Raw genomic sequence first — 26,776 nt, 5'->3', positions numbered from 1 at the left:
TGCACCTAGGAAAAAGTACAATTTGCTCTGCTTGAGGGAGAAAAACCACAGGCTGGAAATAGATTGGAACTAGGCTGCTGGTTCTGAAGAAGGACAATACTGCCCACCAGCTGTGTGACCGCCAGCTCTACCTTTGCAATGGTGCAGAAGCGTGAACCAGCCCACAGTGAAGTCCTGCAAGGCAGGGGGTGAGGGGCTCTGCCCAAGTCCAGGTGGTGTTCAGAGAAGTTCTTACACAGCAAAAGCTGTCAGCATGGTAATTTAGAAGGGGGGGAGGGGGGGGGGCGAAGGCAGAGGTACGTGTTATTTCTGTGTTTATCAGCCCTGTCTGCAGCCACAACCAAGAAGTCAGATCCCATGCTCAAGGAAAAAAAAAGAGATTATTAAGCATTCTCCAACTCACTAGGCTAATGGGTCCCTAGTTCCCTCTCATTTTTGGCTGCCCCAAACCAGAAGGGAGAGAAACAGAAAGGACATGGCACATTCCTATGCTTCATCATGCCTCCTCACATTGAAGAACAAAGAGAAGAACATCTGCAGGAGAGATAAGCAGCTGTCTGGCTCTGTTCAGCAGCATGGAGGCCTCTCTTCTTGTGCAAAGGTGTTAATTCAGATAGCAACCAAATCCTGCTTTAGTTGCACCAGGTTGCAGCAGAACACTATTAACTTGGGAAAAATTATTTCTGGTGTTGGGCTCCTGCAGCTGAGAGCAGAATCTGGCACGCAGGCAATTACAGAAATAAGTTACAGGAGACAGAAATTATCCAAGACAGCCAAAACAACAGGGCATAAATAATGCTTGTTTACAGAATGCTGGATAGGGCAGCGCTAATCCTTTTTGTGCTCTAGAACAGATAAACCTAAATAATAAAAACCATTTTTATTTGGACGCTATGTAATAGGAAACCTACCCTTGCCATTTCACACTTCTCTCACCACAGACACCCAGCTGATCTCATAACCCTCCTCCCTCTGCCACATCCACACACACACACAGCTATGCTGTCCATGCAGCGCAGCAACTCATATTTCATCTGTTCCACGGGCTTCATGAGTTTGTACCGCTGCCCACCGAGTGCTGTCAAAAAGCCACCATCTGGAAAGGATGCTGGAATGAAATCTATGCAGCTCTGCGGCCTTCTGAGCGATTACAGCTATGACACTTAAACCCGCTAATGTGCTAAGCATTTTCTGGCAAAGCTGGTGAGTTACTATGGTATTTTGGGAGGGGGTGGGAGCTTTAAAAGATGTCTTCTCTGAGGAGGAGCAGAAGGAAGGAGACAAAATGTAACAAAGCAAATTCCTCAGCAGCCTGATACTCAGCAAACTCCTCAAACTTGCCATAACAAGGGGTTATGTTTCAAAGATCCAAAAACAGCTTCTGAGGACAAAAATAAACTTGTGTGTCCCTGCCAGGTGGATGCACAGGACTGCCTTTTGATGAATGTTTTTCTGATTTCCTAGAAATAAGAGCTTCCCTTCCTCTTGTCCCCATTCTAGCTTTGGCCAAAAGCAGTCTAGTAGTTTTATTCTTAGGTTTCCCAGTCTTTCAGCAGAAGTAATTCTGCCTCTATACATCTATCTATCTATACACACACACACACACACATATATATATATACATACACATACATAAACCTATATATATATATTTTATTTAAATGAGAATCAGAGGGAAAGCTAACCCAGGAGCACCACAGGCTTCGCATGGAAAGCTGGGTGTCTGCAAGTCGAAGTGCTGACCAAATCCTCAGCATTTCCACTAAGACAGGGGCCAGGCAGTTTTAGCTGAGAGCAGAGGAAGGCTTAGAGATTGCAGCAGCACTCAGGCTGACACCTGGTGCAAGATGTCCTGCATTTCTGCTTCCAGCTTCCTTTTCAGGGACTTCACTGTGTCTGCTTCTCAACTATCATTCCTGCACCAATGCAAAACTTGCTCATACAGTGCCATTAGAGTAAATGCTGTCAAGTGCTGTCAGGTTAACAAACTGGGGGTGAAAATATTAACACAAGTTTTTTCTCAGATAAGGCCATCTTAAGAACTATTGTGAAATAGTGGTAGCAAGGTGTACTGAGAACTATGACTTAATGTTCTTTTAAGAATCAGAACATTAAAGCACTAAAAATATAGTCAAGGAAAAAAAAACAGAAGTAAAGATACACCACATACATGTATTTTACATCTCTTCTACTCACCATGGATAATGCTAGAAGATGGAAGCATCTCCAGAATGAAGGAGAGGCAGACACAAAGGCACAGCTCTCTCAAGTTACACCAATGCGCAGGATATTTTTGTCCAGTAACACAACTTTGTGCTTAACGCTATTGTTATTGTCACCTTGACCACTGAAAGGTAAATGCATTTGTTTTATGCCTAGTACAGAGGCACAGATGGAATCTTCCATGAGAAAGCTAGTTCATGACACTTAACATTATGCTCAAGAGCAGTTTTTGAAGTATGTTAAAATAGTAAACAATACAGATCAGGAGCTTTGGAAATACCAGGAAGCCAAATGAAGAATCAGCCTTCTTTTAAAAGATAGGTTTCTGCTTTTGTTTTAACTTGGCAACTTTCAGGGATGTAAAGGGGCCAACGAAAGAGAAAGCATTAACAGAAACAGATGTAAACAGAATTACTGCATGTGTGAACTTCTGAGGGGTAAAACCTAGAGCAGAAAGATGCTTCCCTGTAGCTCTGCTTGGCTGACAAATAAGAGGTAGGCCTCCTCCAGACTTCTGTGCACTTTCTTAATGTCACAGTAGCCCCTATTTAATAACAAAAACACCACACAACCACACACAACCCTCAATACCATTGAGGAATTTTCCTACTATCACTGTGGTTTGTTCTTCCTCTTCTGGATGATAGATATGGCCTGAAGGAATATTCCAAAAGGATGTAATTGGGAACAATGAGGTAAGTAGAAGATTTCATTCCTGAAGACCTGTCACATTACACCCCACTTTTGTTCTCCTAGCTGAGAGGCTGCTAGATCAATTGCTTTGTACAGTCTCTCCTATGCACGTGCAAATGCTACCTGATATAATCTGCTTATGTTAGAGTCAAATTGAAAGTCAGCACTCAGCAACATACACAGGTGCACACTTGCAACCAGCTGACATCACTGAGGACAAAATGCCACTTCTTTCCCTGCACACTCTGTCCCCCTGAATGCACGCAGCCCTTGCCCTAGCTAGGATCCATCAGTCAGAACGTGCAGCACAAACCCCACATGACAAAGCCAGGATCCCTCTTCCTGAAGGAAAGGGCCTGCACTGGAAAACTTGTGCAGCCCCAGACGAGAGTAAATGCTGCCAGCTTTCTGGGTCAGCACAGCCACCTGGTTACTATCTACAAACACTGCTTATCTCTATAAACCTCCTGAGGACTTCACTGAATCCAACCCTACAGGAGCCCCTCAAAGGAGTTATCTACACTTCTCTTGATTGAGAAGCACAGGGAGGACACAAACCCTCTCCAAACGGGATCTGGTACATTTGCTCTAACACCTGCACTATTTTAAGCAGCCAGACATGCTTTATCTTCTTCCCTGCCCACTACATGTCCACTCTGTGCCACAGTTCCACAGTCATTTTAAGCTAGCAGTAGTTAGCACTGGCCTTAAAATAAATGTCCTCTATCCTTCTCTTGCTACTGTTCCTACTCTCACACTGCTCTCCCCTTACGACAGCAAAAGCTCTTGCATTATCACGAAATGTAAAGCAATGATGCTAAAGGAAATGTTTAAAAATCATGTTGGTTCTCTGGTCTGAACTGTTCCACGGCTCATACAAGGAAAGGCAGTGCCAGGATAGGGACACAAGGTCAGGGATAGCTGGAAGCCTAGACTGCAAGACTGCAGCACTGGCGTAAACTCATTATGGAACCACGCCATCAGCCAGCAAGTCTTGTACTTCCTTCACTGATTCAGTCATTTTTTTCCATATTTTGAAAGATACCAAAGCAAGGACATTATAAGAATCATCCGTTGTTTCAGCATATCTTAAGGGTGTCCACCCTCACACTCAGAAGTCATGATCATGTCATTTCAGTCTCATTTTACTGTTGGCACTTTCAAAGTCACAACCATCCATGCTGCAAATTGTGATCACAAGGACTCTGAAGAGGACCAGAAAGTTCTACCAGGAACAGACCACTCAATATCTTTATGTCCATCATTCTAGGCTTTCCACGAGGCCACAAAGTGCAACTTTTCTGCTATTTCTTCTTGCAGCAGTGTTAATTTGCTTCATTGCCAGATATACATCCTTTAGTCCACACTATATAGTTTCTGTGCTTGGAATGCAAACAAGTAGTTAGTGTACTCATCATGCTATGATGCTATAATACAATGGAGAGTACAGCAACAACAGCAGAGTGACGCAATGCTAGGCTGCAGCAAATGAGATGCCCAAATGCAGAAACCATGAATGCAGAAACAAAAGAAGAAAAAATGCTTACTTTCAGAAGGCCTCCAGTAGGCAGGGATCACCAGCAAGGTATCCTTACTTCCACTACTAACCATTAAATGAGGTGTAGGAAGGGGAGGATCCTGGCTCTACCCCTTCTGGTCACTCAGGCACACTGCATACAGCTGAGTTCCCCTGTGTTGGCCCTGCCTTCCCACCAGGTGCTCAATCACTGTTTCAAGCTGTGACTTTCCATTTCTGCTATAGTACTTTCACACATAAAGTTAATAAAAAGCAAGAATAGGTCTCTCATTATGAGATTATACTTGATGCAAGTCCAAATAGCTCCCTGTTCACATAAATGATATTGTGAAGGTGTCCCAACAGAAGAGCCTTCAAACAGGAAAAGGGATAGCGTTCAGTAAAACAGCAAAGAAATTCCTTCCCAATGGATATTCTGCTGCTCATTAGCCACTCTGTCAACAGGGAACAGTAGCTCTTGTGCATCTGTCAACAAAACCTATCAGCCAAAAGGGCCTGTCTTTCAAAAAGGACAGTTCATAAACAGCAAGCATATCTCTGGTGGTGCTATTCACATCAGATACAACATTGCAGAAAATAATGAACCTTCACTCTTCTTAGAAGCAGAAATGCATCCCCTTTGACTTTTTACCCCCTCTCTTCTTCTTTGATTTTATGGAATCCCATTATACTTATTCACAGCGGTGATTCAGAAAGAAACTTGTATGAACAGTGTATCCCATTAATGTAAAAGTCAGTGGAGACTACCTAAACAAAACAGGACTCAAGTAAAGAACTGTGAAGGGAAATGCCTTTGTCACATGTCCTGACTGTCACCACAGCACAGGAGGGTCTACTGCTTCCCTCCTGATTTCCAGCCTCCCACCCAGAAGTCAACACCTTGCAACCATTCCCTCACTTTTACCAATTGAAATAAACTCTAACAAAGAGAGCTGCTGTTTAATTTTTTTTTTAAGCTAATTTTATTTATTTTTAAGGAGAAATCTAAAAAGAGGAGCTTAGCTAGTGCACCAAAGGGACATTAACTTTCAGAAGAGAGGCAAAGACAAGCTGAGAGACGCTGCACAACTGTAGCTCCAAGTATGTCCACATACTGCCTTGGCCTACAGCCACTCAGCATGAGGCAGATAACTATAGTCACATGTTAGGTTCAAGTGTAATGAGTCCGGCCTTTCATCAAGCTATGATATGTAAACAGTATGCCTATAAATAAATAAATACTCCTTTCCAATGCTCTTGGTAGCCTCAACAATCTTCTGTGATACATTAAAACAGATAGGACCTTTGCTCCTTCTGGATCAGCTCATGCTGCAGCGGATACAGTCACCAAGAGCCATTGGCACTACCTCATGAATGGCACTGGTAGAAAGGGGTCTCAGAACAAGACCCTCACTACTAGAGCCCTACATCAGAATCTTCAGAAATGCACTACAGTTGTGAAAGATTTTTCATCAGTATGGTTATGGGCCCTCAGTATTTGCCTTCCTTACACCACCGACTTGTACATTCATTGGACACATATTTCAAAGGAGAGCTGTGTTTCTCTGACTTAGTTTAAAACCTCAGGCAGTACAGAGTGCATAGCTGGTAGTTCCTGAAGCAATGCTCTGCCCTCAATGAGTCACTATTGAATTGAAGCCCAAACTTGATGTTAATGGAACAGTGCACGAGTGCCCAGATCAGCTCTGATGTGGAGATCCTGACACAGAATGATTGGTGGAGATCCTATAGAATTTAACATTTGGGCAAAATATACATCAGGGACAGATCATACGCCACTACAACTCAGAAGAGAATTTGACTTCATGAAAACAGCAGAGCAACTTATTCCTGTTGGGAGTAGGAAGAGGACAGTGTGCTGATTTTGTAATACTCATGCTAGGCTGCAACCTCTCCTGGGAAAGCGCTCACCTTCTGTTCCATCCACAAGAAAAACCTCACAGCACTACCAGATATTTTTGCAGTGGGATGAGAAAGTTGAGGGTCCCTTATAGTAATTCTTTCAGTAAAAGCAATGTGATCAACTCCAGAGCCACAGTCTTATCAGAAGGTTTTTTAACCTCCTGTTAACACAAGTAATACTGAAGTCACTTTAAAGAAGACACTAAGAGAAAAAAAGAGCCAATGCTTCTGTTTGCTTACACACCAATTTTGACTGTTCCTTATCTTTGGACATCCTTGTTTTTCACATCCTTCACACAGAACAGATGAGAAAAACATTTTTTAATTTTTCCTGTTTTTCAAATACAGGTATAAGGCAAGTGTAATGTCAGTCTTCCACTGAATTCAAGTTTTGTGCTGGTAGTCCCTTTAATTCCTCCAACTCGCAGTATTTTTCCATCTTCTTCCTCCAAAATGTGTGCAGCCAGAAAGAGACAACATGTTTCCATATTAAAATCATATTTCATAATGTACATATACTCTTGCTTGAATAAGCCCTATATAGGAAATCCATCACAAAATTTTACCCTATAGATAGTTCCATGAATCAAAATAAACAGCTTCATCTCGAACATCTGCATTTGGGGCAGTTACACAAAGCTAGCTAATTGTTTCAGAACTCAGTTCTTTAGGAAACATCATTACAATTTTCTAGCCAACCACCCTGGAAGCTCACTAGCAAATCAGTTCGGACACAAGCTGCCTGGTTTGGCACAGCCAAGCTAAGATTCTACTTGCACACATTTCTCCTCTGGGACAGCAAGAAAGCCCCAGTAGGCTCACTATTCCACCAGAGCTCTTTCACTATATTTTGGATTTTCTATTCCTTTTCGCAGGCTGGAACGTGAAAGTGATAGAAGTTTTTAGAGATCTATCATCCAGGTTGCTTCAATACTAGGAAAGGCTCAAGTTGCTTGTTAAGTCAGAACTTGCTTACGTTGTTCTTTCAAAGACTTTTTTTCTGATGTAGAGCGCATTAAGAATTTGTGTAACCGCTTCAGAATTTAACCTTTATTCTTTATACCAGTGGGATAAGTAAGGAGTGAAGATGGAGTTATACTTCACCTGTTCAATGCTAGAGTACCATCAGCTGGTGCACGTTTATTGTTGATGGTTATATTTTCTCTACAAGATTCATGAACAGCTACAGTGATCCTCCCACGGAAAAAAGAAGTCATGTCCTTGTGGACTATGAAAAGCCTCAATTCTGTGGCATTAAGACTTGTAGCGTGGATTTCTGTCACAGTTCGATATAAAGAGACACGGAAGGAAGAACCAAAAGGAAATATTTTGAGAGAATTTCACTAAACTGGCATCTTAACATAGTGGCTTGGGAATCTAAATCCAGTCAACAGTGGTGAGACATTGATGCCATGAGCACCTGTGCCACAGCGAGCATATTTCAGGATCACATTTGCCCAGACCTCTCCTGAAGAGCAGATCAGGGAAATTGATACAATTATTGCCACACACAGAAGTCCCCCTCTAGCTTCAGCTGGAGTGGTTGCAGTACCTCCCAAGTCTTGATGAAGAGGATTCCTAATTTGCATCAAGCAAGACAAGTGTGTTAGCTTTAGTAGTTTAAATAGACAGTCAGAACTAAACCAACTGATTTTGCCTGAAATTAAAGCAGTTGCAAACAAACTGCTCTGCTTGGGGTCTGAGGCAGCAGTAGTTTCTGGGAGTGGGGAAGGCATAAGCAGTTTATAATTGCAATGTAACTCATTAGAGGATACCCATTTCCAAACTCATTGCTTAAAACACGAACCTGTTTAATTCATTCTCTTCCTGTATGGCTTTATTTTGCTTTAGGTGAGTAATATGTTGATCTATCTTAAATCAACTCCTTAACAATTTACTTCCTAACTGAAAGAATAAGGAGGACCCAGCTATCTCACGCAATCAAGGACTGGCATTAGAGTAGATGGGCATTGCTTACATTCCTGCTGGCAATGTTGGACAGGCATCAAGCAGGAGATTTAAGTCAACATATCTGGAAATCCAGCACCAAGAACTAAACTCAGAGAAAAAACCTCCATGGCTACTATAAGCTTAATGTAAAGTGTGTTATCTCATTTATCCTAATGAAGACATTGCTTTTGATGTGGAAAACATCTACAGAACTACAGGGCATGAGAGATCCTAATTATAAATCTTTGATACATTATTTGGTTTTCAGTGACAAATTTGTTTCTGGTATAGTTCCAGTGAAGTCAGAGTTACGCCAAAGATGAATTCTGTAGGAAAATATTGTTAGAAGACAAAATCATGTTGAAGAAATAATACAGAAAGATGTCACACAACGAAACTGTTAGGTATAATTTCTAAGAGGAAAAAAGGGTTGTGGAGAAACTGAAGTGGCAGCTGACCTCATGAAGAAAATCAAGTTACATGTTAAGACCTCAGCACTTGTTTTGCAGAGTATCAAAGGTACTGTGCTTGTTATATTGGCCAAAAATAAGAAACAACTGTAGCAGAGTTATGTATTTGACAACACGATTTCCTGCCTGTTGCAAAACAAAACACAACAACAAACAGTTAAAAGAATGACTACCCATTGCTCAAAAATGACTGGAAAAAAAGAAAAAAAAAAAAAGAAAATCAAGCCCATATTTTGCACCTGAGATAATTTCTGCAATGGCCATTTTCTTATGCTAGGCTCAGACAAGTCCTGGAGTCTGTGACTGACTCCCACTAAAACTTCTGCACAGCAGCACATCCCTGTCTGATTTAACTTTCTACTCCTGTGATACATTCTGTTCAGTGGAAGTCCCAAGACAGCAAGGGAAGCTGTTTCTCAGGTAAGGTAATCCTATAACACAGAGGTTCATGAATTCCCTATCAAGCATACAATGCTTTCACTAGTATCCTTAGAGGACAGTGCATGACAGAGGGACTCACAGCTGTAGGTTTCTGCCCGCAGTCTCCCTTCCCCACTGTTCTCATGAGCATTTGCTTCTCAGAGATCTGCATGGAGTTGCTTTCCACCATCACTTCTCAGACTACAGCACAGTAAAAACCTGAAGAACAGGTTTCTACTCCAAGGGAACTTCTCTAGGAGCGGTACAAAGGAGGATTTCTAACACAGAAAATGCAGGACAGAAGGATAGCTGCAGAAATGAAGGACTGATTGGACTATCTCTGATATGCACCTTCATTAGCCTTAGCAAAAAATTGGAAAGTAGATTCTTTAATGAAGGCAAGACACTCACTGAGTGTTACTGTGTAAACACGAAACATTCTGCTTAAATACTTATTTTCTTGGTCAGCCTTGTCATCCAGGAAAACCATTCCTGGACGATATCCCTGTCCCAGTTTTTTTGGTTGTGGGTGGTTTTTGTTGTTTTTTTTTTTCCTGTTTGCTTTTTTGCCTGGAGTGACAGGCTAATTAAGGAGTGGCAGAGACTGGTGCAGAAGTGCCCTGTTCAAATATCAAAGAAACAGACACAGTAAGACAGATAGACCTTAGTGCTTGCTGATCTCAGTGCAGCTCTCTCCCACTCCACACCACTGTTGGCTTTCCACGTGACATGAAAGGGGCTGTTTTTCTTTTATCACCTCTCTAAACTAAGAGAACTGTGCAAGTTGTAAAGACTGAACCAGCAAAATTCAGGAGCAAGAGGAGAATCACATCTTAAAGAGAACCTTAAGCAAAGAAAGAAAAAGGAAGGAGGAAAAAAAAAAGTAATCTCACACATAAAAAGGAATATTGACTTTGTTTAGCCAGTGACTTCAGTAATAATGAAATTAGATTGTGATACCTACAAAATAAAATTGAATCCATTGTACCATTGCTCATCAGGCACTATCAGAGTCTGATGCAAGCTGAATGCACTGCTCCATATCTAAGGACATAGGCATTTACTGGCTAGCAAGCAGTAGGCCCAGGGTCACGAAGCTCCTCACAAAATGCAGCCTGCTTTGCTCCCCACCTCCAGCTGCACAGAGTGCATCTCGCCTATTTTATTTCGGACATAATCACCACTCAGCACATCATTAGAGCTGCCTGGACCAAACCCAATGCTCTCTACAAAACAGCAGCTGGGATAGTCCAGGCCTCAAGGGTTCACCTGAGAGGCTGATGGGATATAGGAGAGTGTATGCTGGACTATAAGAAAAAAAAAAAAAAAAGCACATGGAATCACTGTTCCTCTTGACTCATAATACTGAGCTAGGGCAAGTATTTGCTGAAGACCCTATGTAGGTCACCTCTGCATGCCTATTTTCAAAAGAAAACATCTGTCAATACAAAGGGTTTTAAGGATTTCTACCCCTCACCCTGGCAAAGATATAAAGCTGATGAATAAAACATTCTACAGGCTTCTGTTCTGCCCTTGCTGCAGCCACTGCATATCTGTCGTGTAGTGAAGCTATGACTTTCCACTGAGATTCTGACCACTGCTCAGGGATTTCCTGCTTGTTTCTACAAAAAAGGGTGTTTTTTTAGTGCTTTCTTTTTATCACTTAAACTGGGCAAGGCTTTCAGCAGATTACATCTTCTCCTTGAGTTACTACGTACACACAGTGCCATAGCTGGGCATGCCACACTAAGGAGAAATGAAACAGAAGTCTGATGTGAGGCGTTTACAATCTAAATTAGGCACAGCACAGCGAGGCTGAAAAAAACAGTGGCACAGGAGGACACATACCACAACAGTGAGAGCTCCCAGGATGTGTTCAGCGGGTGTAATGAGCTTAGTGACTCTTTTTCTTGTGTCACTTCATTCCTCACTTCCCCCCCATTCATAATACTTCAATCTTTAGACAGTGAATGCAGTCTTCATCTCACTGAGGCAAAATGGCAACATTTCAAATGACTTCAGTGGCGTCAGGATTTAGCTTCATATCTGGCATAAAAGACAAGGGTGGAGAACAGCAAAGGATGGCTAGCGTAAAAGGAGTGGGTTTTTTGAGTGGCTTGGAAGAAAGTTGACTGGCACAATGCAGAGCATCAGGGGAAGCATCTTTTTCCAATATAAGAAAACGCACAGAGGCATCTATGGCAGGAGAATGCTGGAGCAACACAGTAAGCTGAATTAGGAGAGAAGCTGGCACAACTAACAAAGCAAAGGCAATCAAATATTGGAGGTGACATTCTTTTCCAGATTTCACCAAATATAAAACCATTGACCTAATTATAAAAAGCAAACAATATGGTCACAAAAAAAATCAAAAGGGTCAGGAGTGAGCAATTCAGTGCATTACAGACAGGGATGTGGTGTTTTAATCAGATAAGGATACCAAAAGCCAGCACAGGGAGAGGTGTGAGCAGCATACCCCGATAGCCCAGTGGAAAGGAAGATTATTTTGAACGAACTCCTGTTGTATAATACAAGAGAGGGGGAGGCCTGAAGGCTAAGAAAAAGGGCATTAAAGAAGGTGCTAATAAGAAATCACAAATGGTGGTGCTTCAGCTCCTAAATTAGGACAGAAAACAAAAAAAAAAGTAAATAAAATAAATATCTGTTTATAAAGGTAAACATGTAGTGGGTGGGTATCTGTAGGAATGCAAAATAATACAACTAACAGTAACAAAAGCAATTTTCCCCAAGTGGCAGGGAATTTCAGACTGAAGATTTTTGGGACAGATTACAAGAGGTAGAAGAGAACAGCAAAAAAATAAAAAATAAAAAAAATAAAAAATGGTAATCCTCATAGGATCTTAGAAGTCATAAACAAAAGGCAACAATCAGCTGTGTGTTCTCTTCTCCAAAAAGACCATGGGGACTTTCCACGATACAGCAGAGGCACCAGGGAAGAGACCTCAGCTGCACCAAGAGTCTCCATGGGAATCGGCACCATCTGCTCCACTTGGCAGGAGAGAGGGGGGAAGGGCACAAGGTGGGCATGCAATGAGACATGGTAACTCCACATCACTGGTTTGCATGAGCCATGCAAACTGCTCTCTTCTCAAAGGTCAGAAGTACCAGTAAGAAAACAGGCAAGCAAAGAATTTCCTCGAAGAAAGACCATCAGCTGCACATAAATACTAAAGAAAATATACACAATGGTGATAGGGAATAATGAAGGAGAATGATCCAAATTATTTCCTGGTGTACGCTGGCATGCCTCCAGCAAAGTCCATAAGGTGACCAAGATTTACAACAGTTCGAGGATCTGGTCCAATGAGCTAATTTTCTCATATTGCTGCATTATGAATTTGGCAAAGTAAGTTCTCATTAAGGGTCCTGTCACCATGACTTTATTTGGAATCAGCAGCACTAACACAGAGATTCCCCAAACAGCGTAGATATCATGTTTACACCAGAAAAGGAGAACCTGTAGAGGTCACGTTTTGTTTAAGACTGAGGGCAACTCTCCATACACAGAGCCAAACTTGCTTAGTTGAATAGTTCCAGGATTTCTGATGAGAGCAAGGCACTCCAAAATCCTGGCACTGCTCACCTGAGAAATCTCATTGGCTTTAATAGTATTAGTCACATAAGTAAAACGTGCAAGATTTGTTCCTTAAAGCTGATCAAGCTAGATGCACGCAACATGTCCAGCTAGATGAAGGTGTGTTCAGCCTTAAGTTAGTTACTCTGGATACTACTTATATACAAATAGCAAGTAAGTAATGATAATAATTATTTATCCAATACAGGGTCCCAGCTACCACATGGGAGTTTCAACGTTCTTCCCTATTGGAAATCCAGCAGCCAAATATTTTTGTCTGCAATTTTGAAGGGCCGCACTGTATTAGGAGTGTTCACATCTCGAACAAGACCAAGGAAAAGAAACTTGAAGTTATAAACCTGCAGAAGGATCTGAACATCTTTCTGTAATATCCAGTTAAAATGTACACTTTCTCCACCTGTCTCAGGAGGCACAGTAGCCTACACAGGACAGTCTGATTCTGCTTAATGCAAGTTATGGGGAAGGTCCAGAAAATCTAAGAAGTCAGGAAGAACTTTTTTTTTTCCCCCTCAAAGTTTGGTGGAACTGAACAAAATATCAGTCTGCTCATTCTTTGAATCTGAGCGTAATCAAATACTAATTTTAACTAGATCTCAGTGTCAGAGAAGCCCTATATCCACAAAGACCAGATCCAAACAATACACATCAGCACCTAAGCATGCACATCAGCTGCACAGCATATGGAATCCAGAGTGGAATTTTCCAGCAGGGGAACACCTTTAAGTTACCAGTTTCCCATTCTAATTCCTGCCAATTATTCGACTGGATTTGTAATCTTCTACCTCTTTTTTTTCATTGGGAAAACACTTCTCCAAGGCACAGTTCTATTCAAAAAATTCACAGCATTAACACTGTATCTGATCAAGGTAAATTCTAAGTACCACTCACCACCTTGCTCAAACAGCTAACGTTGTAGAAAATCACATTTTCATGAAGATTTCCCCCCGTATTTGATCACTGCGTGGGTTTATTACATAAAGGTAAAATTTCAACACTCTCTCCAATGCAGATAGCACCACGTAATGCTGTAAAGCGTAGTAGGATGGAAAGTACAGCAATAGTAGCAGAGTAGCACAATGCTAGGCTGCAGCAAATTCAGCAACCACAGATACATAAACAAAAGAAAAAAACTGCTTACCTTTGAAAGGCCTCGGGTAGGCAGGGGTCTCCAGCAAGATACCCTTGCCTCCACTGTCAACCCTTAAATGAGGTCTGAGAAGGGGTGGATCCGATCACTCAGGCACACTGCATGCAGCTGAGCTCCTCTGGGTTGACCGTGCCTTCCCACCAGGTGCTCAATCACTGGTTCAGGCTGTGACTCAGCATTTCTGCTATACGTCATTACACAAAGGAGCAGAGTATGGAATATATTTAGACCAAACAATTTTATCAGTCAAATAAATAAAAGTGTATGTAAACAATGGGCTTCAAACATCTTCTTGTCATGTCTCTTCTCCATCATGAATTTGAATAACATAATGCTAAGTGATTCTATCAAATTCTACAATTCTATCCAATTCTACAAGCCAGATTTTTGAACTCTAAATCCAACTACCACAGGAATGTGCAGAAGGGTTGAAGAAAACATCATGGCCATAGGTCAAAGGAGTACTCTGAAACACTGTGGATTGCTGCGGGGAGAGCAGCAGAAGTCAAGGGTAGCAATGAGAAGTGTAATGAACGTGGAGTGCCTGCTATGCCAGTCAGCGTGTCTACACAGATTGCTCCTATAGCCACAGACAGCGCTCTTAAGATTGAGTTTTCTCTCTGGCATTGAAACACGTATTCTCTGAGGGAAATACAACAGGATATAAACGTAAGATGTGCCGAAATCAGCCAAGGGATCTACAGAATGGTTCACATGCCAAAAAACCTAATGCTAGAAACCAGGTTAACAAGGGAAGGCCCTGGGGCAGAGTCAGGAAATTGAAGCATACCAGTTGTTTTTCTCTCTGCTACTTCATATCTTATACAAAACAAAGGACATCAACTTAAAAGACAAATGAAAAGAGAGGTGACACCAGTCATTTGACGAAACAGAGAACAAAACTGTGCCAGTAGTCAAGTTTGGGTTACTCCAAAACACTTCAAAAGCAGTTATGAAATCATGCTAAACTTAAATAAATGCTAAAAGGAAACTTGTGGCGGGTCCCAGTTTTCAAGGCTGGCCCCAGTCTCTGCAGGAGGGAGAACCCAAGCACTTCTAAAGGAGCAAGATAGCAGTGCTACAATTCAAGGCTATCTTTAGCTCCAGCAAGCTGAGAACTATTTGCTGGTTATCAAAATAGTGCATGCATAAATGAGAGAAACAGGATGTGGCAAAACGACCAGAATCATTTAAATTTTATTCTGAATCAAGACTCTGCCAGTCTCCATACCGTATATGGAACATTTCCCCTGCAGGTGCAAGAAGTTTCTGTAGGATTTGCTCTTGCATGTAGCATCCCACAGACTAATATTTTAATAGATGCAACGGTTGATTAGTTGATTTTTTTTCCGGTGTGGGGGGTAGGGAAGAGAGAAGGAAGAAGAAGTGGAGTAAAGACTGCAGGTTGGGGGGAGGTTGGGGGGAAGGGATGTTCTTTCCCTCTCAGAGGCCCAGCTGTACAAACCATATGTGGTAATATAACAAACCACCTGGTCAAAGCATAAGCAAGTTAAAGAATGTAAGGGAGAAAGGCATGAGTTATTTCACTGGGGAGTAGTCTATTCTCAAAGAGAGAAGGGAGAATTGATTTTCATGACAGGAGATAAAGCTCAGCAGATAAAACTGGATACTACTTGATCTGCCAACAGAAAACACAAACAGCAACCTCGCTGAAGGAGGAAGGGAGAAGGCCCTGACAGCCGCCAGGCAGGTGCCGTTCCAACAGCAGTATGAAGAAGTCCAAATGGCCGCTGAGATGCACAGAAGTACTACTTGCTTGATACGAACAGTCCCTGTTGCAGTTTCCACAGTGGGCCTCACATTCAACAGCCGCTCTAAGTTGCATATAATGTAGTATGTATGTTTCTAAGAGAACTTCTTAACTGGAAAAGGAGGTTAACAGTTTGTGTTCACCTATGAAAAGGAAAGAGCTGCTTTGAAAACATTTATAGGTCCTTCCTCTGTCCTTGAGCCACACCTAAATGCTTTACTTCTGAAAAGCTACTATGAGCCCAGACCACCTGGTGAAGATTTAACTGATTCGTTGATTCATAAATGATTTAGCTGAAGGCAGAACTCTGCCAGCTAGAGATTCCCTACAAACCCCTGTCCTTCATATATTCAGTTCTCAATCTAGTTTGGAAGTAGGCCTATCACAAATGTTATGAAACATCCCATGGATTAATGCACCCATTCTGATGGCTTTTGAACAAAACATCAGAATCTAAGCAAGAGATCCCTAACTGTAGAGAAGACTGGTTTGAATGGAACGAATGAGGAGAAGGAAGAAGATAAATGCTGCTGTTCCTCATTTGCCTGACCATGAGTCAGAACAGTTTATAGTGTCAGACTCAGGTAAGCTGTCAATTCAGTGGATGACGTTTTGTTAGCCACTCATCTTCCTAGCATTTTTTTTACCCATCATAAAGTTGGGCAAAAGCAGGCACCTTTCCTGAAAAAAAAACAACAAATAAACTAGCCCCTGAGCCAGGTGAATATGCAAAGACAGAAACATTCTATCAAGCAAAAAAATGCCTCACTTTGTTCCAGTTTGAGATAGCTTGTCATCATCACAGGAAATAAAAAAAGTCCAGCTAATAAAGTCTGCATGAATCACATTCTCTTTGGAACTTCATGGAACTCTGTAAGCAAGAGTTCATTTCCATGTGCCTGCTGCATAGACAGCCAGTTGCACTGGGTCTGTTCTCAACTCATTTACAGTATCTTACCAGTTCTTATGGTTTGATTTTACATTTAGTGCAATGTGGTGTTCTTCATCAAAGTTCCGCTCCAGAGCCACATTTACACAACCGTAGCCTTCATAAGCATAAAAGTGTTTCTAACTCTTGAATTTGCAGAGAATACTTTGGATTTGTACTGTACAGGCTATAAACCTAAAAGACAGACATTCAAAAAGGCGCTATTAAAAAAATTAAATCACAATTTTTGACCTTCCTCTGGAGATGAAAAGCATCTGCCTATGACACAGTTCTCAAAATCAGCAATGCTACAGCTAGAGTTAAAAGTTCCCCTATATGGGGGGCTAAGCAGCAGCAGTCATAGCCATGTAGTATAGGCTTCTGTTTTGTTCAGCCCAACAAACTAAATAAGAACTTCTTGGACTCCCATCTCTTATTAAATATTACTGGGAAATGATTTTCTCACTTATGGTGTTCTGGAAGACATTTGTTGTCATCTTCCACAACAGCACAAAAACTTAAAATTTCAAAAATGAGCACAAGCTGACAATACATTAAAAAAAAATTGTATTTAATTGAGTACGGTGCTTCACTTTGATTTTAACCTTTGGGTTCTTTTGAATTAAGTCATTTTCATGTAAAAGGAAATAAACTAAAAACTACTAAAATTGAATAAAGCTATTTGTTCCATTGTTTTTCTGGAAAACACTATCAATTCTTTCATTTAGAAAATTAATCAAAAATCAATTGAGTTCTGTGAACTGGATTGATTTTGATGATTTGGTATAGTTTACCCCAAAATAATTAGTCAAAAAATTCCCTGCTCTTCTCTAATTTCCAAATCACTGCCCCAGAAACTCCATGCTGCCTCTACTCAACTCACAAGGTGTTCTCATAGCATTCTGCTTTTAAGCAACAACTTAAGCAGGGTTCAAAATAACTCTTCAATTAGGAGGGACTGCATGTATATGGATCTCAGACATTCTGATTACGGACACGTGACTACCTAAAAATTACAGTTCAAAAACGTTCCACTGAGTGCTTGCATTTTCCCTTCAAGGTGTTAGAGTCAAGAAAATACAGAACACATGGGAAATCCAGAGAAGGAAAAAGCTGCCCAACTAAAAGACTCCATCTTTAACCATACTTTTCAGTTCTTTTTACTTCTCATCTTTCTCTCCACTAATACCACTGAACTGAAGCAAAGTCTATGCATCTTCGTTAAGCATCTATAGTAAAGCTAGAGTCAAAATCCATCTTCACCTTTCTCCACACAGCTCTCCTTGACAGTCATTTGCTCTTACATGTACATTTGTGAAGTACTGGGGGGAAGCATTTCAAATCAGTTTCCTGTGAACTGTTTCTAGTGAAACTGGTGTCTGGTGTTCACTAGAAACACCAGAGAATTACCTCCTTTGGAGAAAAGCCATAGGCTTAAAGGTGTTGTGGAGCACAAAGTTATCTTCTCGCTTCTTTGAATGAATGATGGTTCTTTGATCTTTTTAGACAAGATGAGGCAATCTTGGAAGATCTTGCCTGTAAACACACCATAGAAAAGGGAAGACCTTGTAGCCACCAAAACAGAAGAAAGTGTGATTATTTTCTTCCTTCATCCCCCACTCCCTGCCTAAATTTAATAGGTCAGTAAACAGCAAATCCCACTGAAGTAAGTCATTTACCACTAGCAGAAGACTTTTCCTCCACCTCCTAAATCTAAAAACTAATTTTTAAATCCACTATAAGGGAGGTGCCCTCAGCAGACTGTACCTGAGTCAACTGCACACATACATGTGCATGCATAGAAGCAATCTCTAGTAGTCATGACGCATACATGATAATTACAATTTGTCCCAGTAAGTCCTTTTAAGGCTTTTTACAAGCACTCATCATGTAACCCTTAAAATGCTACTTTAGCTCATGTAAGATTTATTGTTCTCCTTATATAGGAAGTGAAAAAGAGTTGCTGAGTAGTTAAACAACCTGTTCAAGAACGCTAAGGATACCACAAATAAATGTAGGGTGCTTTGACTCATTGTGCCTGAAATCTAACTGCCAGGCATGATTCTCATGCTTGTTTCTCCAGGCAGCTTGCAGAATTCATTAACGTTTTCAGGAAACACATGATCTGAGTTGTCAAAAGGATTTTCCTGCCCAACTTGACTAGACAGACAAGAGGAAGGAGACTCTTCTTTTATGTGCTGATATCTCAGCCTCAATTTTCCTGTCCTAATGGTATTCTCAGAGTTCAAGAAGAAAGAAAGACAGGTTGCTAAGCTTTCTGGAGCTTCAACCTAGCAAAGAAGTATCCTCTTACAGCTTCAGGTGTTCAGTGATAAGTGGAAAGTCTCACATTATCTACCTTTACCAAGTGTCAGGTGAGAGGGTCAGAGGTTATGTTTCAGTTTAAAAGCCTTGTCTTCACAGAAAATGAGAACAGTTAGGCAACATGTTCTACAAGCGACTGAGAGGAGGGTGAAGGGAGGTGCGGTAAAGGCTTCATAAAGTTCTTTTCAAATTAAGAGTTCCTGACAGAAATGCAACCATTATCATTGCATTGCTACCTACAGTGTGTCCAGCTCAGCCACTATTGCTCTGTAGTTGTATCTTTTTTTCTGGTATTATGTTTTTCTTACATTATTACTTTTTATTTCTCCATACAGTACAGTTTTTTCCAAGAAAAAATGTTTCAGACTCAAGTCTCAGCACTTTGGAATAAATGATCAGAAATGAGAAATACAGCATTCTATCCCACACAAAACCTACTGCTTCCAGCATGCACTCAGAGTAACTCTATTGACACAGCTTACTGCCAATAAATCCACAAAAGTGAAGTCTACAGTTCTGAGCACAGAAAATCTAACAAAGTTAAACATACTGCATGTGTTCCTTATTCTAAGGAAAAGGGTGTTACATGATTAATACTAGTCTGTTCTGAAAACGTAAGACTTGCAAGAACTCCATTATTTTCTACTTATGTTCCCATTAGATCTCTCTCAAGAGTCTATTACAAATTCCCCAAACTAAACACACGTGGCATAGACAGCTTTCACTTACCATACTCAAAAGAACAGATTAGGAAAGAAATTACCTCTTGAGAATGTGTGTTTCATACACCATAAGCCATGGTCACTGGAGGCAATCTGGGTTATAATAAACACTGCTGTCCTCTAGAAAGGAATTATGAGGACCTTCCCCAACTATGCCCACCACATCCATGAACTGTAAGAGAGTCACTCTTAGGCAACTCTTTCAATGGGAAGGAGAGAAGGAGCAAAGACTGAGCTAACTTCCTTTAATATTAGTAGAAATCACTCACGCCATGTGAAAGAGCTTCCTTATTTACAGCCATGGAGAGCTGAAGGAAGCCCTTCACCTTACTAGGTCCGGGACATGTCTGTCAGCAAGCCTTGCCATCAAGCTCTTGTGTTGTTTAAATGTATGCTGCAAAGAACCTGGCTCCATCCCCCTGGTGACTTCTTCACAAGTATCAGAAGGCGTCTCTTCATTTTCCCCCAAAGCTGTCTCTTCCCCAGGCTGAACATGTCCAGTTTTTTTCTCATCTAATGACATTAAAAAAATGTTTTGCGAAACCAGTCTGAAGTTATTTTCATTGTTTCCTCCATTCTGTTTTATGTAAAAGCAACTGAAGAGACAAACCATCAATAGCACCACTTGCAGACTACCATAAGCCTCAGTATACCCTAGGTTACGTGTGACAGGGGAGCAGCTGCCTGCAACAAAGAGCTGGATGAAATTATGCAGGTAGATGTCATGTATTGGGAACACGTGAGCTCTTACAGACCTGCATCTCCAAGAAGACTGATAGTTGTGAGGAACTGTAATAAACACACACAGTATACACATACTTTTATATATTAAAAATGTATTAGTATTATATAAATAATGTCCAGACAGGCATGTTTTGTCATGCTTAACACAAGCACAAAAGCCAGCAACTCCTGAATGTTATTTAAATCTTTCTAAAATCCCAAGCTTGTGACTTCATCCCTCTCTCAGTTCTCTAATTTTAAAAATGGGAATAACATCACTTGGACCCATCACAGGAATTTCCTGTATTAGAACTGGTGCACTGCTTTGAAGATGTGAGCTGCTATTCTGTGTACCTTAGTTCAAGGCATGGAGTGGACAGTGAGGTGTATCATAATTGCAGACCTTCCTGAGTATTTCTGCACTACACACACAGCCACACAGTAATGATTAAGCATGCAAAATCCTGACCAGCGTGCACTGGATTCAATATAAAGCCTGGTAAGTCTCTTCACTGGCTCCAGAAAACTCCTCAGCACAGTTATTTCAAATAGAACTCCTTTCATGAAACTTCTCTCCCACTCACAGCTTCAGTGCATGTCCTGAAACTCCCAGCAGTATTTAAGCTGAGGCTGTAAGACAGACAAGTCTGTAATGACCAGAAGCACATATAGAGCATGCTGTGGATCCTTTCTTAAGGAGGTACGCTGGGCCAGGAGCAGCAAAGGCAGGAATCTGCAGCATGCCATGCAGAACCATCCTGTCCTTCAGCAAAACATCCAGTGCCAATTTTGGAGCCCTCTCCTGAGCAAAGGACAGAACAAAACAGGGTGGTAAAGTCAGCTACAAATTTCTGCAAGAAACTGTGTAGCGTTCTCTGGTATGCTTTTTGGGCAGAATAGACAAGCACCGCTACTGTCTGTAATTGGATAGGTATGCCCTTATGGCAGTGCAACACCTACGGCAAATGCTGACCTTCTATAAAAGTTTTCCTGCCAATGAACTACTTTTATTCTCCACCCTTGAAGGCGGACAGTATGAGGTGCATGTTCTGCCTCTATGCACTTCTGAATTCTGGGCTGGGCTTCTGTATTCCTTTGTCTCATATCTATGATGTGAAAGAAAAGAGTATGTTTGCTACTCACTGTTGCAAAAATGAGAAAGCAAGAATGAAACAGTCATTCAGGACAACATGAAGGGTTGATATATTTTATGTACCAGTAGAGCCCGAGGCTAGTCTAAGCCCTCAGCACACCTTGTGGTGTTGTTAACACCTGATCAAAACATTTCAGGTTTCAAGCTGAAAGATCTTACATGCCTTCTTTGCGAGCAAACCACCACATAGCAAAAAACAGAGGTTGAGGCTCAGTTAACAAGTCCTCATTTATACTGTTCAATTCAGAAAAGAAGAAAAAAAAAAAAGAAAGAAAAGAAAAAAGAAGAAACTACTGAAATTACTGTAGCACAGACAGATGGACAGTAAAGCTGGGAAACTACTGCATTTGGTGATGTTATATGTTGAGCGCTGTTGTGGAAGTTATGACTAAGTCCTTTCAGGTCACACAAATCTGCAAGAACTTCTCCTATAGTCTGTCAGAGGAGAGCAAGGAGGGAGAAGAGGTGCTCAGGTCATTTTAACCACTTGAATGTAGGCAGACTCAGAGAGATTTACCCTCAGAGGCTTCTCTTGGGGGCCTCTGTCAAATATAGTGGGAGCAGTATCCACTCCGTACTCACAAGCAATTTATTCACAGGTGATGGGATTACGTTTCTCAGATACTACAGATTCCAAGAGAAGGTAGTAGGGGGGAACAGCACTGGAGAGGGAATCTCTTGGAAGCAAACAGCGCCTCTCATGGTAGTACTGGGTCTCTTCAGGCTGTGTGGTTGGGTTACCCTGATAAAGTTTCCACTGTAGACTCTTAGAATATGCAGAAAATCCAGCTTTGAAAGATGTTGCCAGAATAGGATTCTGAATAAGGCAGATAAGAGGTCTGATCTGGCATGACAAATCCTGCTTAGCAAGTCAAGGGTTAAGTCTGTGAGCCAGAGGAAAAGGATCCTTGCTTCTGCTTCCTCCCAGAGCAGTAACCCACAAACTTCAAAGTGACAGTTGTGCAATTCTTTTTGCACTGCAACACACTGGTGCAGAGCCATCACTAACACTGCCTCCTGCCCTTTCCAGCAAGGCCATTGCCACCTCATTTCCCACCTCCACGCTGCAGTGGAAGGAGATTGGAGAGAAAGGCATTTCCATTAGCAGGGGCAGGAAGAGTTATTAGATCTCAAAGTGGTGTAGCTTCTAAAAACCTGAACACAGCAAGGGGTCTCCATACCACGCCTCTCCTCAGGATCGGAAACACAATTGTCATCAGTTTTGGCATTTACAGCTGGGGCTGTATTTGCCTTCTCCTTGCCATGAGTGCCCTCTCTCTACAATTCTTCCCAAACTCCCCCTAATCACTTTTTCACCTAGGGCTGGAAAGTAGGCCTTGCTGATTTCTTGCAGGCTTGAGTCCTCTCCTCAATCAAACTCCCACCATGATGCCCAAGGATGTCACACCAGGCCCTACAGGCTCCTCTCTCCTCCAAGGAGCTCCACAGCTAACCAGCTGCTCTCATAGGTTTCATTTGCTTTCCGGTGCCCATCCTGCTGTTTAGCAGTGACAAGGACCAGCTGTAATTGACAGCTGCAAGCTCTTTGGGTCAGAGACTGCACAGTTAGTGCAATTAGTTGACAGTCTACTGGAAGCTACTTAGAATACTGATTTCCAGTTAATCCTAATTTTTACAAATACTCTACGAAATGTCTTTCATTTATGTTACAGTCTTTCTACACTTCCCTTCTGCTCCACAAAAATCTCTCTTCCTGCTTTACCACACCTCTATCATGTTTCCTATTGATTCCCTATCATAATTACAGGGAAACTACGATTATAGCAGAGAAAGAAACTGCATACATCCTCTTCTGTCCCATAGGGACACAAGTTTCTTCAAATTAAAATGCTACAAACCTTTAGGATCAGACACCTTTGTAGCTGCACTCCTTTCCACTGACTTGCTTTCAAAGTGAAGCAACTTATACATGTATGCACACATTCACACACCTTCTTTACAAACATTCTCAATTCTAACCTCTTAGTGTGCTTCATCAATGGTAACTCATCACTTCACTTTGTTAGGTTGCTTGCTTAGTATGCCCCATCTCACTTTGGCATTTCAGAAGTTAAAGAAACAGTATATCCTAACTATTTCTATTTTCTTCCACTAAAAATATGATCAATTCAGCAAAAACTGACATTGAGTTTGGATGACTGGCAAGTCACTCTGGTAGAATGTCTCCAGGCCCCTTAAAAATAAGGATTAAACTGCAGTTAACACTTTGACAGTGTTATCAACTACCTCAAAACTGCCAGAAGACAGTTTAAAGATTTTTCTACACCTTTCAGGTGTCTGTAGCTAAAACTACAACCAAGATTACATACAGAGGAAGGCACAAAATGAAACTAAAGTAAAATACTCCTATAGGCTAAAATATCAATATTGAATTGGAAATTTTCTATTTTAGTATAATATATTTATTACATTTTCAAAGACACTCCAAGTTTTCAACACACCTCTCAGTACTTAGCTCAAAAAGTGGCGTATTTTAAACTAGACTGGGTTTCGTGTCCACATGGTAATGTTTTTTAAATCAGTTGCAGTACCTCAAAACTTGATACCTTTGGCTACTGGGCAGACAGAGAAGCAGTGCAATGTACGCAGGTGACCAAAAGTAGCCAGGTTAAGAAGGAAAGTCTGTGACAGGACCACTGCTGAGCATCATCACTACAGCCCAACCTGGGGTGAGTGCCCTTTGCCCAGAGTACCTGTTTGCACTGCATAGAATAACTGTTTGCTAAGCTGTGTTTAGGTATCACTTTACATGTATGCAAAGAACAAAAGGCCATGGTGGCCTTCACATGGAGCTTCGAGGTAAACTATGTATATAGAATCAAGACAGACTGCTCTTGTTCAAATAATTGTTTCTACCCAAATCAGAAAGTGTCTATAGCCAGTACACACGAAGCTTAGAGTATCAGTGGAAACAAATTGCAAGGTGAACGGCATGAATGAAATAAAACCTGTGGGAGAGGGCATTGCACTAAATCTGGGAAGTTTCCTGTTGCAGTCTTAGATGCGGAGCACTGGCAGAATTCTCTTGAGCTTTATCTCCAGGCAGGGTTTATTGAGGGAGGAGGATGGCATTTAGGGGCTTCCAGTTAACACTGCTCCCTGTGGCATCGGCTCCATGCCACATGTCTCAGTGTGGCTCTGCAGATCACCCCTGCAGACAGTCCTGTCTGGTAGATGCCATTTCTCCTTCTATTAGAAGCCTCTCCTCTCAGTCCACACATTTATTCCTAGCAGACACCTGCAGTTGTCCTGTGGACCTACCAGGGAGTATTGGAAAAACACAATAATATAACAAAGTAATCACATTGTTTTTGCCTTCACATTTAGGATGGAGACTTGCTTTCATATTGTGACCACTCTGATGCCCTACAGAATGATTCCATGTGTGAACAATGACCAGACATATTAACAGGAGCTGCTCATTTCCTTTGCTGCAGGAAGATTTTCCATAGGAACCACATAATACTATTATATAATACAATATACAATATACTATTTAATATGAAATGTGTCAGGAAATTTGTTAGTGAAACTCAGAGACAGCTTGCACAAAATTGGGTCCTCTTCCACACTTCTGGACTGGTAACAGCTTTGAAGCGGGGAACTGATAAAATCCCAGCACCCAAATCCACATAGAAAAAAGCAATCATGTAGGTTTTCTTGCTTGTGCTGCCAAACTTTGTGTTTTACCTCCAAAGAGCCCTCAAAAATGTGATTGATGTTTAAAGATTCAAATTATGATATATAAAAGCAGCACCCTGGAGCTTCCTGCTGACTTCTGAGAGGTGTTTTAATACCTTGCTAAGGGACTAAGAAAGATGGATGTTTTCATTCCTTCTGTGAGATGTATACAGTATCCTAGAAACACCTAGAGGTGCCTGATCAAGGGCCTAATATACAATTGTTCATCATTCTGTCAACCTAGAGCAGCAGTCACTCCTGCATAGACAGCTCTCCTGTGGAGAAACCCAAGTGGGAAGGAGAGGAGAAGGCTTTCTGCCCTAGAAACAGGAAAGGCATAGGGCTATGAGTTGGGAAAAGAGGGCAGAGATGGAATATCTACATGCCCCAGCTGTACCAGAGAAGCATAAGGACCATAGCAATCAGATCTAATAGCAGACAGAGCCAGGAACCAAACCACTTCCCAGAAATTCAGAAAATCAAGTAGATTCCACTCAGCTCCTTGCCAGACTTCAGTCTGTCCAAAGGAGGAAAAAGCCTCACAGAAGCCATTGCAGTTTTATAGTATGTGCAGAGAAGGTTAGGAAGAGTAGACAGGGAGCACAGGCTTCACATCTCCTCGCTGAAACTCAGTTTAAGCAAGAAGCAGTTACCCAGGACACAAGAGCTGGATGCCAAGAATTTTCCATGTCTCTATGAAATCTGGTACCACCTAGCTCAGCAGCAAGTGCCAAAGCAGGTTTGAGGGCCTTTGATATATTTAAATTTGAACAGGAGCATCTCTTTATCTTCTCGTCAGGATTCAGGAATGCTACTGCAGAGCACGAGGAGAGGACAGCAACCTTGTGTGAAAGTGCCATCGGCTGCCTTTCATTACAAATAATAACTTACATGACATGTCTGCAAATGGCCACAGGAGCAGAAAAAGCCACATGGAAGAGCAAAGTTCACCTATGACTGCAAATCTGAGACATGACTAGAAATTCATCCCATAAACAACGGCCTAGTGGGAGCACCAAAACAAGAAGAAAGTGCAACAAGACAGGCAGGACAAAGAAGAATGCTTCTTCTACACAAATCAGACTACTCAAGATTTCCCAGGTGTTAACCCTGACAGTACACATTCTTAAGGAAGTGAATAAATTGTAAGTGTAGAATCAGTTCAGAATTTTTCCTCTAGAACATAGTTTTCACTCCTTATCTGGTCTGAATTAGAGGCCTGTGAACAGCCAGGGAAGACAGTGAGTTCCTTAACTGCAGTGCCATTATGCAAATCAGCATCAAACAAACTTTGCATGCACACACAACTTTTAGCACTTACTTAGCACTTTACAACCATTAATCTCAAGCTGTTCTTCAATAAGAGATACAAAAGGTTTTATCTGTTTGCACAGGGAAAAAAACGTACAGGACTTGGCTAGAATTATACAGAAAGTCAACGGTGTAGGCAGAAACTGAATGCAAGTCTCTGCATTACCAGTCGGGATCGTGCCA

At 41.5% G+C, this 26,776-nt stretch overlaps 1 protein-coding gene across 11 annotated transcripts in view; it reads right to left on the bottom strand.

Annotated features, from left to right (window-relative positions):
* DPF3 (double PHD fingers 3) overlaps window positions 1–26,776 on the bottom strand; it is a 187,546-nt gene that overhangs the window by 123,204 nt on the left and 37,566 nt on the right. Inside the window, exon 1 of one of the 11 annotated variants that reach the window (XM_048947372.1) lies at window positions 13,950–14,155. The exons of 9 other annotated variants lie outside the window; for them this stretch is intronic. The gene's annotated coding sequence lies outside the window, so the exon portion shown is untranslated. Of the gene's footprint in view, window positions 1–4,463; window positions 4,497–13,949; window positions 14,156–26,776 lie in introns of those variants that run through there. One more of the 11 variants, XM_048947373.1, reaches the window with a different exon arrangement.

This window comes from Lagopus muta, chromosome 6, assembly GCF_023343835.1.
Source record: "Lagopus muta isolate bLagMut1 chromosome 6, bLagMut1 primary, whole genome shotgun sequence".
NCBI lineage: Eukaryota > Metazoa > Chordata > Aves > Galliformes > Phasianidae > Lagopus > Lagopus muta.
This window is presented reverse-complemented; position numbering and strand designations above follow the sequence as displayed.